General features: G+C 34.9%; 1 pseudogene; it reads right to left on the bottom strand.

Moving 5' to 3' along the window:
- Positions 1–14,177: 14,177 nt before the first annotated feature.
- The window catches only part of LOC110197254 (uncharacterized), a 194,120-nt pseudogene continuing 193,184 nt past the window's right edge, over positions 14,178–15,113 (bottom strand).

Genomic DNA, 15,113 nt, shown 5'->3' with positions numbered 1-15,113 from the left:
CCTTATAGGTGAAACTTACAATATCTGTCTTATAGAGAAAACATATAACTGTTTTCCCATGAGAATATTTTTTTTAGCAGAACATTTTCCTTTGTCTTGTTGAGGGAAAATTTTTCCTCTTTAACTCCCACATTCTAGGCCCTTTATCCATTGTTTTTATCTCCTTCTTTCATAGGCTCCACTTTTATTGAGAAAATAAATGAAATTATTAGTTAACCCTTCACGGTAAATATATGGCCTTGATAGGGGTACATCCCTGGGTCTCTTTTTTCTCTTACTCTCTACTCATAAAATTAATCATTTTTATGACCTCTTTCACAAAGGGCACTGATTCCTTTATAGAGGGTCATATGAAGGATTATTAAGACTTTCCTTCCTCATTTTTCCTTATTCTTTGAGTTTCTCTTAAATCTTTGGTCCATTAAATTCTTTTATTCCCTTGATGACTCCTCTTCATTCTTTTTCTCCTCAAATTAATCTCTTTTTAAAAAGTAGCTTATTTACCTTTCTTGTTTTTCTTTTGTTTCAATTCAGATAACCTGCTTACTTCTGACATTATAACTGCTTTTCAATAAAGCTAAAAAAATTATTTTATTTGTTTGAAACATCTTTTCCCATTGATGCTTAGGATCAGGCTTTTAAGGTGTTATTTTGCTTTATAATTTGAGTTTATTTCACCTTATGTCATTTACTAATTCATTATCTCCTCTGTTTCTTGACTGTAGAATATTCCTGGGTTATTCGAACAAATGCTATTTCACATCTGAAGATCTTTATAGTATCATATTATCATAGGCTTTGATCTGAAAATTGTCTTGAAGGTCAAATAATACAAGCTCCTCTTTTAAAGATAAGGAATGTGAGAAGCTCAGTGTTTAAGTGATTTACTCAAGGTGAAATAGATCAGTGACTGAATTCAAGTCTTCTAAGTCGTTTGAATCCATAACCAATAATCTTTCTAATATACTGTGCTTTCTTCTGGCTCCTTACAGAATTTGAAGTTGTGAAATTCAACCCCATTTACCTAGTAGTTTGAAACATATTTAGTTTTCTAGCAATGTATGAAATCAATCAATCAAAGCTTTGACTTCAGAATTCAAAGTTTTGGACTTTTTTCTGATTTTCCAAATTGTGGCTTTCAGAATTTTATATTTGTCTTTTTCTAGGAGATCTATGATCCTTAAGTTATTTCTTCACATGTTGCCTTCAAGGTTAATGACTTACATGGTAGTCACTAACCTTGAAGGTGGCATGTGCTTGCTGTAACCAGTCTGAGCATTATAAAATCTAGAATTTTTCCAGCCCTATATACTTGCCTGAATGAACTTCGTAGGGAAAGGATTGACCTGAGCTGTCTTTTCAGTAACTCTTCCTTCAGAGAATGATCCTTTTTTACCCACCCATGTTTTTCAGTGCCTTCTGACTTCCATTTCTCCTCAGTAACTCTCTTTTTTCTTCAGCTAGCTTAGGAGATGCAGCACCTGCCACCTCTTGTAATGTTTATGGCAGGTAGGTTAGAGGTGTTCAGGCTTAGTCATTGCCATCTAGAGTGTGGGTGTATACCCTTATAGTGTAATTTGAATTACAAGTATCCAAGCTTCCTTGAAGTCACTGTACCTGATATTTGAAAGATATTACAAGATGCAAAAGTGTTCTTTCATCTTCCACAATTATGAAATTCCTCTAGCTAATCAGAACTTCTTTTTCCTTCCAGCTAGCTCTGTACTTTCCCTCTCTAGCTTCATCATGATCTCCTGTCATACTCCACTTCTCCCTGCTTTCTTAAGTCATCACTCCTTACTTTGGTCTAACTTTTCTTTAAACATCTTGCTCTATAATTAGCCAGTTCAACTTTATAATATTCTCCTATTTCTGTTCATTTTTCTCTTGTTCATTATCCATTTAATATTCTTCAACAAAAACAAACACCACCATATAGAAAGGAGAAAAATATTGTTATAAAACCAGGGATTACTGTTGTATACAGTTTATTTATAAAGCATGTATGTAAAATAAAACATGGTAATAACAAAGAAAAATTTCCTATATGATTATCTCTCTCTGAAATTCTCCTAAATATATATATATATATATATATATATACATACATATATATATATATACACACACACATATATACATATATACACATATACATATATATATGTATGTACACATACACAAATATGAATTTGATGCTCTTCTCTTTCTTTTTTTGAATCTATCAATTATCAACTCTCTTCCCCTCAAATAGAAGTGCTCTTTAAAAAGAAAAACATAGTGAAGTCAAACAAAATCAGCACATTGGCCTTATCTGAAAATGTGTCTCATTCTGCACCTCTAGTTATTGCTCTGCCAAAAGCCAAGAGGTAGACTTTATCATCCACCTTATGATGTCATCATTAGCCACCAATTTACTGACCTCTGAAAACTTTCAAGGGGATTTTTCTTTACATTATCTTTTTTCCCCCCATCATTTAAATTGCTCTGGTCATGCCTATTTCACTCTGTCTCAGGTCCAACATATGTCTTTCCAAGATTTCATATTGGTGACTACAATTTGTCGAACCATTCTCAATCCAATCTAATTAACATTTATTAAGTTCTTACCATGTGCTAGGCACTGTGTTAAGTGCTGGGGATGTGGTTAATAAAAAAGAAAGACAGTCCCAGTCCTCAAGGACCTTTCAATTTAATGGAGGCAAACAATACACAGATGTAGGCAGAAAAGTAGAAGGAATGGAGGTGAGGGTATCAGGGGAAGGACACTAGCAGATACTCTATGCTGGGGCACTTTATTCCATGAAGTTGAAACCAGACAGAGCAGCAGATACAAAGTGGAATGATCTGAGAGTCTAGTATGAGCTCTTTATAAAGAAAGGCATTGGAAGGAATTTGGTACTTTATTCTTCAGCTGTCCAACTAGAGGGGAGACAAGACTGAGGTAGGTGGTGTCAATAGAGACTTAAGTTAGCAGAGATTAGAAGTGATGAACTTAACCTGGGAGGGTCTTGAGCAAACCATCATTAGGAGTAGCTGTGTCATATCTATATGCTGTGTAATAATCTGGAGTTTTGTATGCAAAGATAACTGTAGCACTGACAAAAGATCTTCCTATCAGGCTCCTTTACCGCCACTCTGTGCTGATTGGACATGTAGACTTACTACACCCTTGGTATGAGAAATGAACAATGTAATTCCCATTTTTGCTCTTAGTCCTATTTTTTCCATCTCTGGGAAACACATATGGGATTGTGATGTTAAAGTGCAACTGTAATACTTCTTTAATCCTTGATTGTGAATAAGTTTGTTAAAAAAAAAAAGACCTTAAAGATTATATCTTTCTTCTTTATTTTTCTGCCTCCATTTTTATCCTTAAATACTCATAGGATCAAATTATTTATTTTGGCTTCCTGCCAGGCCATTGTTGTTGTTGTGGTTGTGGTTGTGGTTGTGGTTGTTGTTGTTAATTGTGTTTAACTTCTAATTTTATCTACTTTGATGAGGCTAGGCTACTCATAATTTTTCAAATATCCCTTCTTACTAAAATTTCACAAATATTCCCATGTAAATAAATGTCTTTGGATGAAACTTTTCCCTTCTTCATAAGTAAGTCAAGTGTTGACTGAATGATGTGCTCTCTAGACCCTTTCAGTCTCCTTTTGTGCCAACTAATTTATAGCCATTAAACAGCTTTATGAAATTAGTATAATCAGTACCAAAGCCATTCTCATATATTCCTAACTTATTTGACTTGATTGGAATTGAGGTGTTTCAAATGAATGCATGCCCTTTTTCACTTTTATTCTTTATTTTAGCTTTGTGTTAATTGTGATCTTTGCTGTCTTTGGGTGCAAGATGAAACTGATGCTGCCAATACCTTTATGTTCCCCTCCATGGAATACCTGTCAACCATGTTTCCATTTAGCTACAACATTCTTCTTTTTGTGATATCCTTCATAGAAAGAATGTCAAGATTAATATGATCCAGTTCCTCCAGTAGTATGTCCACTCATTTATCACTAAACAAGAAGCTTACATTCTGAATACCAACAGGAAACTTAAAATTTATAGACAGTCTAATCAATCAATGAACAAGCATTTATTTATTTATAAAATGATTTCATTGCAAATTTAACAGCAATCAACACTAGCATTTCTGTATTCAAGGAAGAATAATAAATGTTTTCTAAAGCATTCCGACCTTCTGTAAAGCATATTTTAATGAAAGTGCATACATATATGTACATGTATATGTATATATGTATGTGAGTATATATAATTTAACAAGGTAATAAAACATTGCTCTATTTGTCTGCATACTATTCTATGGTTCTTTTCCATGTCTTTACAATGTATTTACAGGCATGTTTACACTGTTGTCTGTCATTAAAAAACTATTAAGTGCCTACAATATGCCAGACTTAGAAGTAGGCATTAGAGATACAAATACAATGAATGAAAAAAAACCTCTACTCATAAAGAATTTACATTCTATTTTTGGAGACAAGCACATGCAATTTATACAACAAAAATACAAAATGAATAAATAAAAATATAAACAAAGTAGTTAAGTACAAGCTAGTATGTGAGGGAGGACACTATGAGATAGATTTTGACTTTCTTTGTCTTCTCAGCACTTGGCACAATCCATGAAATATAGTAGGAGTATAATAAGTTCTTATTCACTGACTGACTGATTAACTGACTGTTTAGGTGGTAAGCAGAAAAGGCTTCATGCAGAAGGTGGTTCTTAAGTTTCATTGAAAGAGGGTTCTCTTTGGAGTGGATGTAAGGAGAGAGTTCCTTCTAGGAATTTCTGAGGAACAGTACAAAGGCACAGAGGTGGAGATTGATATTTGAGAAGAATTAGTATGTATGAGGAACAAAGAGAAGGCAAGTTTGGTTCTTTTACAGAATATAGGAGAAGGAATAATGTCTATTGACACTGGAAAGATAAGTTGGGATCAAATTGTGTAGGGATTTAAAAGTTAAACATAATTTATATTGTATCCCAGAGGCAATAGGAAGCCATCAGGGGCTGATCGAATAAGGTAGTTACATGGTCAAATCTGCATTTGAGGAAAAATACTTTGACAGCAATGTGTAGGTTGGACTGGATTGGGATAATATGAAGTAAGGTGACCAAATTGTTGAAATAATCTAGGTAAGAGGTGATGAAAGCCTGAATGAAGGTGGTAAATATGCAAGTAGAGAAAAGTCTTGGGATTTAAGAGATGTTGTGAATCTAGGAATGGCAAGATTTATCAAACTATTGGTGGGATAAGGGAGAGTGAAAAACCCATGATAATGAAAATATTATGACTTTAGAAAACTAGAAAGATGTTTCTTTAAAAACTATGGTTCTGTGGACACTTTTGCATATGTAATTTTATCACTTGAGCTAGCAAATTCATTTCTTTTCTACCAACAAGTATATTTTGACATTATCCACCATTTCTTCTTCATGGGATCATTCTAGGCTACATCAATGAAATTACATCCTTGAGCCCTTCTATAGTTAATCCACAAGATCATATTTGTCTCTTCCCCAATCTATTTTTGTATGTATGTATGTATATATGTATGTATGTATGTGCGTGTGTGTATGTGAGTTGCACATAAGTTAACTTTCAGGTTTTGATTCTTGACTATTTGTAAACTCCAAAATCCTATCGTTATTTCCAAAATTTCTTTCATTCCCAGTTCAACCACTTGTTTTCCTTATTTATTGCAATGAGAGAAAATGTTTTACTTCCTTTCTTTTTACAAAGATTAAATTATTAGAAATACATATCATGAATTTATCAGATATTCTGCTTTTATGAGAGAAAACCATCTGACAACTAGTCAGATAGCTTAAATCCCTTATCAAAACTTCATGGTATTATTAGGGATTCATTATGTGTTCCCTCCATTGAGACAAATGCAATTCACATTCAAAATAGCATTACTTTTGTTTTTCCCTTCTTTAACCCCCACCTCAATACTTTCCAATAATCTTCTTTCCTCAGATTCTTGGACCTCATAGCAGGTGAATACATTCTTGACATACAGGGTTATACTTATACCCCTTTATTTTCTTTTTCCTTTGGAAATTATTGTATCCTTGATTTTTTCCATTACAGACAGGAATCCAACTTAAGTAATTATCTGTGATACTGATAATGTCATTTAAGACTTCACATTCAACTGCATGGAGTTGAATAAAATTTTGGTCTTAGATTAATGCAGAATTGAATTCAAATTCTGCTGCAGACACTAACTAGATATATGACTCTAACTCAATGTCCTCTGTCAAATGGGGATAGCAAAAGCACCTAATTTAAGTTTTGTGGAGAGCAAATCAGGCAACATATGAAAACACTCTGTAAACCTTAAAACACCATATAAATAATAATAATAATAATTATTATTATTCTCATCATTGTTATTTTCCCATATTCTGTACAATAATGTATAAGAATCTGGCCTATTTTTCAGGGGTTTTTTTTTTTGGTCTGGAAAATACTAGCAACCTCTGATTTAGTAAATATATTTGGACATTTTTTACTTCTTTACTTCCACTCTCAGTTTAAAACCTCACTTTTCATAAAAGCAAGTGTCCTGGTCCTTGTTAGATGAAATCCATCCCTGAATGAGGGCTTATCAAATTTGCATATTTCATCATGGTTCAGCAATCCAATTGTCATTTTCCAATGCCATCCTCTTGGCAAACAGTTCATTTCCAATATTATTCTCTCTTTTTAAATTCCATGCCTTCATATGGAAATGTTAATGATAATACCACTTGTGCCCTGACGTCACTTAATTTCCTGCCTGGGACATTGCAATCTCTTGGGCTTTCCCCATCTCCCCCTCCCCAAGGTTTCTTCTAGTGGTATCATTACTCCCCACATGAATCATCAGAAATGGGTTAGTACTTGGCAGGCAAGAAAAGTCTCAGGGGGCTCTCTGTCAGGTCCCGGATACATGCCTTAGAAAGATAGAGCTTCTCTTGATTAATTATGTCAGAATGTCACATATAAATGCAACCATCTTTATATTCCTCAACCAAAAATCACTGAGGAGCATCTTATCTCTTTCCTAGTTTTGGGATTTTTTTTAACCCTGTGATGCCTATGATTTTTCTAATTATGCAATAAAGTATGGGTTGTTGCTAATTTCTCATAAAGCCCAAATTCATCCTTTGTGGGAAAGAGTCTGACCTACTAGGTAGCAAGCTTCAAAAAAAAATCAGTTTTTTCTACTTCACTTATTCCTCTATGTTATGTTATTTTACCTTCCAAGCCCTTGACAGTTGTTTAAATTCCCCTGAGGCTCTTGAGAGGTAAAGCCTTTAAAATACTTTCATGTCTCTCTCTCTTTTTTTAATAGTATTGTTTTTTCAATTACATATCAAGAAAAATTTTAGCATTCATTTTTACAATATTTTGAGTTCCAATTTTTTCTCCTTGATTCCCTCCCCTCCCCTCTTCTGAAAATGGTAGGCAATTTGATATAGGTCATACATGTGCTACCATGTAAAACATATTTCCATATTAGTCACAGTTGTGAAAGAAGAAACTGATCAAAAGGAAAAAAAATCATGAAAAAGAATAGTGTGAGTGAGAAAAATATGGTTACATCTGCATTCAGAGTCCATCAGTTCATTATCTAGATGTGGATAGCATTTTCCTTTTCAAGTCCTTTGTTCTTGTCTTGGATCATTGTGTTCCTGAGAAGAGCTGAGTCATGCATAGTTAGTTGATCATCACACAATGTAGCTGATACAGTGTATAATGTTTTCCTGGTTCTGCTTATTTCGCTTTACAACAGCTCATGCAAGTCTTTCCAGGTTTTTCTGAAATCTGCTTGTTCATTATTTCTTATGGAACAATAGTATTCCACTATATTCGTATACCACAACTTGTTTAGCCATTCCCCAATTGATGGGCATCCTTTCAATTTCTAATAATTCGACACCACAAAAAGGGCTGCTATAAATATTTTTGCCCATCTAGGTCCTGTTCCCTTTTCTATGATCTCTTTGGGATACAGACCTAGTAGTAGTATTGTTAGATCAAAGAATATATATGTACAATTTGGTTTCCCTTTGGGCATAGTTACAAATTGCTCTCCAGAATGGTTGGATCAGTTCACAACTCCACCTACAATGCATTAGTGTCTCAGTTCTCTTCAATATTTATCATTTTCCTTTTTTGTCATATTAGCCAATCTGATAGGTATGAGATGGTTATCTCAGAGTTGTTTTAATTTGCATTTCTCTAATCAAAAGTGATTCAGAACACTTTTTCATGTGCTTATAGATAGCTTTGATTTCTTCATCTGAAAACTGCCTGTTCATATCCTTTGGCCACTTGGGGAATGGTTTGTATTCTTATAAATTTGCCTCAGTTCTCTATTTTAGAAATGACGCCTTTTGCAAGATATTTGCTGTAAAAATTTTCCTGGCTTTCTGCTTTCCTTCTATTCTTGGTTGCATTGGTTTCATTTGTACAAATGAAAGAATATGTATATTAAAATTATATTAATTATATTAATTATATTAAATTAGTTATACTAAATATCATATAAAATTAGTTATATTAAAATAAAACATAAATTATTTTAAATTTTGTAATGTCTCTATCTCTTCTTTGGTTATGACTTCTTCCTTTCCCTATAGATCTGAGAAGTAGACTATTGCTTGCTCTTCTAATTTGCTTATGGTGTCAACCTTTATGTCTAAATCATGCACCTATTTGGATTTTGTCTTGGTATACATGTGAGATGTTGGTCTATACTTAGTTTGTATCCTATTGTTTTTCAGTTTTCTTAGCAGTTTTAGTAAAATAATAAGTTCTTATCTCCAAGACTGGGGTCTTTGGGTTTATCAAACACTAGGTTACTGTGGTCATTGACTACTCTGTCTTGTGTAACTAATCTATTCCACTTATCCACCACTCTATTTCATAGATAGTACCAAATATTTTTGATGATTACTGCTTTATAATGTAATTTGAGATCTGGTATTGCTAGGCCTCCTTCCTTTTTATTTATTTTTTATTAATTCGCTTGATATTCTTGACCTTTTGCTCTTTCAGATAAATTTTGTTATTTTTTCTAGTTGTACCAAACAATTTTTTGAAAATTTGATTGTTATGATGCTGAATAAGTACTTTGAACTTTCTTGTATTTTTTTTCATTCTTTTGAATTTGTCTGATTAATTCTTGATATCTCATAGAGTCATTAGCTTCCACCTGCCCAATTCTAAATTTTGAGGAGCGGTTTTCCTTAATTAGCTTTTACTCTTTCTTTCCAATTTGTCCAGTTGTGCTTTTTAAGGAGCTGCTTTCTTCAGTGTATTTTTGTATCTCCTTTTCCATTTGACCATTACTAGTTTTTAAGTAATTCTTTTCTTTTTCCAAGCTATTGACTCTTTTTTTTTATAAGTCTCTTCTGTCACTCCCATTTCATTTCTCACTTTTCTTCTACCTCTTTTATATGATTTTTTATCTCCTTTTTGACCTTTTCCTGACTTCTTTCTGGGCTTGAGACCACTTCTTGTTTTTCTTTTGGGATTTTACCCACACATGATTTGACATTGTTGTCCTCTTCTGAGTTTGTGTCTTGATCTTCCCTGTCACCATAGTATCTTTCTATGGTTCGATTTTTTGTTTTTGGTAGATTTTGCTCATTTTTCTTTCTTTTTTTTTTGGCCTTTTTCCATTTGTTTAAATTTGGCTCTGCCCCTGGGGTGAAAGGGACACCATCTCAGGCTTTTTGTATTGAAGTATTTAGGCCCTGACTATTTACCTAGTGCTGCACTGATAATGCCCTGTGGCCCATTGGGGACCCTCGTGCCTGATGCTTCTCTGAGGCATGAGGTGGGGGTGGTTGGTACTACTGGAGGCTGTATTAATCTGTTAGCTTACCTGGTGCTGAGCTGGGGTCCTTGTGGTGATATTTGGCATTTGCCGAGGACAGTGAGGTGTTTCTGCATTTCCCTGGGGATACAGTGAACTACCTGGTGGCCTGGCAGCTAGTGGTTGCCTGTTTGCCTGGGGCTATGCTGAAGCATGTGATTGGGCCTAGAGCTGGCAGCTGCCTGTTTGCTTAGAGGGTTTGTGTCTACCTGTTTGCTAAATTGAAGTTAGTGGATGTCTGGCTGATAGAGGTTGGCTATTTGTACAAGATTTCTCTGAATCATGTGACAGTTCTGAGATCTGGAGTCTGTCCATTCCCCTGGTGATGCTGGAGGGTCCTGGTGTTGGTCTTTGTTTGCTCCACCACACTGGGGCTCAGTATCTACCACTAGATTGCTGGGGTGGGGTTTACTGCTGGCTTTCTGGGATGCTTCCTTTCCTGGAGTACACTCTCCTTTTACCTGAGTGAAACAGACCTTTTCTACCAATCTTACAAGTTTCTTAGGCTCAAATATTTTTTCACTTTGTCTTTTTGCTGGTTCTGCTGTTCCAGGATTTGTTTAGGGGCAGTATTTTATGGTTATTTGGAGGTGAATATGGAAGAGTTATGGCAATTTACTGCTTATTCCTCTGTGTTGGCTCCTGGACCTTGTCTCTCTCTTAAGTCAATCTCTTCAAGGTTTAAAACACTCTTCTTTGGCTTTTATAATGAGTTCTTTGTTGGTTCTATTCAGGTTAGTATCTGATATGAGATCATGATTTTGATGTCCAGAAATTAAGAAAAGGGCCTGGAGACTGAAGGCAGGAGTAGACTGAGTCCTTCAACAACTTAGAGGTTTTCGAGGAATGCATCCAATGGAAAATGTGGAACAAGTCATGTGGAGAATTTCGAGAGCCCACAGAGGCCACAAAGAAAAAAAAATGATTAGACATGAGTTACAGAAAAGAAAAATTAAAAAAAATTGTACCTTTTACAAAATAAAATAAAATTTCATAACCTGTGGTAGAACAAGGAGTTTCCCATAACCAGATATTTTCAGGCAGAGTTTGAATGAACGTTCACCTGTTTGGTATATTTTCAGGAGATACTGGTTGAATGAGAAAACTTCTAAGGTCATCCGTCACATTATACTTTTGATTATATGAGTCTACATTTTAGGTTGTTATGATAACCGTCTCTAGCAACATGATGGGTCAGCATACAAGTTATTGGAAGCAACTGCTTATTCTATCTACTGAGAACTTAGGTGTATAAAACAGATCCATAATGGCAAGCAAGGAAATCTTTCTCAGCAATAAGAACTGTTAAACATCAAAGATCTTTAAAACAAACATAGCTACATACATGCTGAGAATCTGGATGCCATGCTACTAGTTGAGTTCCCTTCAATCTGAATTATTTTAGATGTTGCACTCCACTGATTATCAAAAGGATTTTTTTCCTTGAATGAAATGTCTAGCTAAATGCAGTACTCAAAATATTTTAAAAGGTCACCCCCAAAAATGAATCCCCCCAAAAACAAAATTCTCCCATGAACAATGGGAGAAATATATCTTTATGTAACAAAAGATAATGATATTTTGGAGGGGTTTACTTATATTTCAGCACATGTCATACTTGCCCACTTAAAAAAAATTCCTTTGGCCATATTTGCTATAAGCTAATGTGAAATTCAAATTAAATTAGAACCCAAAACAAATTATTCTTTCAAGCAACTTCCCACAGGCCACTTTGTAATGATGGGACAGAAAAAGGGAGTACTTTCTTAAATTATGCCCTTGAATTTTTAAGAAGATGTTTGCTTAGGGATATTATTTAATTATCTGAAAATAAAACAGGGCTTCTGGTAAATTGCAGTCTCTGCCATTTTCCTTTAAGTGGCAGTGAGTTTGCTGAAAGGTTTCCGAGTGATGGTGCAATGTTTTAAATTAAATATAGATTTGAGGTTCTGAGCCTGCTGAGTTGGGAGTGCTGAAAGCACGATAGGACCAATCAAAACAAACATAAGAGATGGTCATTGACTTGGTTGGCATTTGGTTATTTTGTAGATAAACAATTTGACTTTCTCTGTCTTAAACATGATGACTTTAGTTTTGTAAAGATCAATCTTTAACTTTGTCAGATTTTGTATTTAAAAAAAGGAAATTTTGGGTTGAATTAAAGTTACAATGAAACTTGCTGGTGGAAGGGGTTGGGGAGAGAGATTGATTGCCATTAATTGTACCTATGTGAATCTGTTCCACATCAAATTATTTTCCAGTTCTCATCTTGTGGTAATGAATGGACCCTCCATATCTCTAAGCCAAACCACAGTTGTCAGTCTATAGGGCTGTGTACCCACTCTATAAAATGGTCCCCAGTCACTTGCATATTGTCTTGGCTCTGTGTCTAAGAACCACAGATATCATTTTGTGCTCTGTCATGACCCATGATGGGCAGAAAAGGAATGCTCTGATGGTATACTGGAGTTGAGGTATAATTGCATGGCTGTGTATTACCAAAGACCTAATGAAGCCCATGGTAATGTCACCCACTCCTGCACTCATAGCACTTATCGTATTCAATTTTCTTGGCAATTTAGTCATATATTGCCTTACAGATTCTCTGATTTTATTCAATATTTGATGTATTTATGTCTTATCTCCAAATATGGATTTAAACTTCTAGATAACAGGTATGTATTATATATATATATATATATATATATATATATATTTTATATACATATACACATATATATGTATGTATGTATGTATATATGTATGTATATATACATACATATACACATATATATGTATGTATGTATGTATATATGTATGTATATATACACATACATATAATACAATATTATATTTTATATTTTTTATATATACATATGTATTCATATTACATTTTTGCATTTCACATTCACCAGACTGCAAGGATTTTTATAGAAACTAGACATTTTATACCTAGCTAATCATGGTATGAGATACTGAAACATTAGCAGTGATAAGAGATTGGCTAGTTGTGTTTGAAAGAATGGAGAAAAATGGGAATTGAAGGAAGGAATTTTGTTGTTCAGTCATTTCAATCATGTCCAACACTTTGTGATTCTATTTGGAATATTCTTAACAATGATAATAGAGTGTTTTGCCATTTCCTTCTCCGGATCATTTTATAGATGAAGAAACTGAGGCAAATAGGGTTTGGTGACTTGCTCAGGGTCACACAGCTATTAAGAGTCTGAGGCCAAATTTGAACTTAGGAAGATTAGACTTTCCTCACTCCAGGACCAGCACTCCATCCATTTCAGCAACTAGCTTCTCTAAAGGAAGAAAACAAACATATTTTAAAGTACTTACTGTGTCCCTGCTCTGTGCTAAAAATGCCATAAAAATAAACATGTTTCGTATCTTCAAGGAACTTACATTCTATTGGAGAAAGACACCATACAAAATGGAGTGAAGAAATTAGGTGGAGGGAGAAGAGATAGGTACCTGGTCTGAGACCATAATTTTTGAAGTCCAAAAGGTAGGAAAAGGGCCTTAGGAGTGAAGGCAGGAATGCCCTGAACCTTTCCACCAATTAGAGGCTCCAGAAGGAAAACAACAATGGGAAAATGTGGAGCAGGTCATATGTAGGAATATTCCAGGGTAGGAAAGCTACAGCATCATTACCATGTACTGCAAATAATAGAAGAGCCATAGGAGTCAGCCATAGGATTTGAGTTTGAATATCAGTTCTACCACTTACTGGTAGTTGACTTTGAGAAAGTCTCTTAATCTTTTTTGGGCCTCAGTTTCTTTATCTACAAAAAGAAGAGGTTGGATTTAGTGACTTCTAAGTTCTTATCAAAGTTTATCTGAGGTAACATGGATGAATCTCAATTATTAGCCTTTTGATTGAGTGGAATGTGTGCTGGATTTAAAATCAGAGGGCTTGAATTTAGATCCCAGTTCAACTTTATTCTACTTGTATGAACTAGTTGACTTTTTTTTTTTGTAGTAAAGAAGTGGTTTTGTCCTTGGGCTATGGCATTATAAACTTTGAACAACTCACAGACAAAAAGCTTAACCCAGCTCTGCAAAAAGTTTATATAACACATCCATCCAGTCAAAATCAACATAATCTTTCCCTTGAAATATAATCCAGGTTTTTCCAAAAAGACCTTTTGACTGCATGTTTGTCTTGAAATGTCCTCAGAAGGGTCTGTCAATGATTATATGGCAGGATAAAACCCCCAGGATCCATTGAAATAGCAGGGGAAAGGAGAATGGTACAGAAGCTATTCAAACTTGATTTTCTTTCCTTGTGGCCTGTTGTCTCCTCCTTCTCCTTGGCCTCCTCAGAAATCACCCAGACCTCCAAAGCCCCTCCTCACTCCTCTACTCCCTCCTTAATCTCCATGACCATCACTTCCATGACCACTACCACAATCTCTAAAGCCACTGAGCTAGTTCAAAGTTACTTTATTTCCATCAACCTCCTCTTCTTTCATGGTCTCTTTTGCAGTTTTAGCATGTTCTTCTGAGTTGAACTCCACAAAACTAAATCCCTGTCTTTCTACCTATCTCTCTGACTGTCTTGGCACAAACAGAGCTATCAAGCAAACTTTTCCATTTTTATTCTGTTGTGTCTTCAGACAGACTCTCAACAAACAAAGTTTTGTAGGACTGGCTTCTTGGTGCTGTGACTGTCTTCTCTCCCTTTAGCTCTAGCCTAGTAACTCTGCCTTCAAACATTACATTGTTACAAGAATTCAAAGCTCTTGCATTTTCTGAAGAGGCAACTCAACCAAGGTGGACCTTGGTTGATCCATGTCTCAAACACTTCCTGCAGACTTACTTCTGTGGTTCTACTGTCCAGGTTATTCAGCACCAGTGTCTTTGAGTCTTCCACATTGATGTCATTCCTACTCAAGGACTTATTCTTCCTACTTCTCCAATTCTCTAGTCCTTGACTTTTCTTTTCTGTGTAGTTCAGAATAATCACCCACCCATCAATCTTGGTTCCCTGGTTCTCTTCCAAGCATTTTTCATGCCTACTCCTATCTTAAATTCCATGTAGGCAATTTCTTTGGTTATCACATCCTTGGTTTAAACCAGTGTAACATCAGTAGCACCTTAAAGCACTTCTCTGAGCTCCTCCTGAGCTGCTTTGTAAGGCAGATTCTTGACAAAGAGCATGGTTGCGTCTCAATCCTTTTTTCCTTTTCTTTTTC

This window comes from Phascolarctos cinereus, unplaced genomic scaffold (assembly GCF_003287225.1).
Source record: "Phascolarctos cinereus isolate Bilbo 61053 unplaced genomic scaffold, phaCin_HiC Scaffold_4;HRSCAF=312, whole genome shotgun sequence".
NCBI classification, from domain to species: domain Eukaryota; kingdom Metazoa; phylum Chordata; class Mammalia; order Diprotodontia; family Phascolarctidae; genus Phascolarctos; species Phascolarctos cinereus.
The sequence above is the reverse complement of the archived record's forward strand: the minus strand, read 5'-3'. Positions and strand labels throughout refer to the sequence as shown.